The following is a 779-nucleotide window of genomic DNA, read 5'->3' as shown; positions in this document are numbered from 1 at the left end:
TCTCTCTCTCTCTCTCTCTCTCTCTCTCTCTCTCTCTCTCTCTCTCTTCTATTTTGGACAGGGTTCTCTGTGTAGCTCTGGCTGTCCTGGAACTGACTCTGTAGACCAGGATGGCCTTGAACTCAGACATCTGCCTCCCTCTGCCTTCTCAGTGCTGGGATTAAAAGCATGGACCGTCATTGCCTGGCTAAAACAAACTTCCATGTGATTTATTATAAAAAGCACTGTTGAATGCATCTTGTTGGAGAAGGAAATTGATATAGTCATATACCAAGTGAAGGAGTATAGCAAGGACTGGCAAGTGACACAAGAAAGAAGAGGAAATTCTCCAATATGCCAGGCCATGCACAAGACAAGGGGGATGGAGAAGTACTCAGTGATTCTAGACATACCCTAGAGGGAATGAGAAGTGAAGAAACACCTGTGAGTCATAGGACCACTGAACAGAGATGATGGATTAGACACATATCTGGCACTGCCAAGCACATAGGCTAGATTTTGTTTACGTGCTTTCTTTGCATAAGGAGAGGCCTATACCGGGTTTCTAGTTGTCAGACATTCTGCAGGGTTTTAACACCTTGGTCCCTTCTCTTTTGCTTGTTTCATTGATTGGTTGCTTTTTGCTGATGGTTTTTCTTTAGTTGATTTGGTTAGGCCTTGTTTTGTTTCTTCTTCTTCTCCTTCTCCTTCTCCTTCTCCTTCTCCTTCTCCTTCTCCTTCTCCTTCTCCTTCTCCTTCTCCTTCTCCTTCTCCTTCTCCTTCTCCTTCTCCTTCTCCTT

The sequence above is a fragment of the Grammomys surdaster genome, unplaced genomic scaffold (assembly GCF_004785775.1).
Source record: "Grammomys surdaster isolate TR1022 unplaced genomic scaffold, NIH_TR_1.0 125780, whole genome shotgun sequence".
NCBI classification, from domain to species: Eukaryota; Metazoa; Chordata; class Mammalia; order Rodentia; family Muridae; genus Grammomys; species Grammomys surdaster.
Note: the sequence above shows the minus strand (reverse complement) of the source record.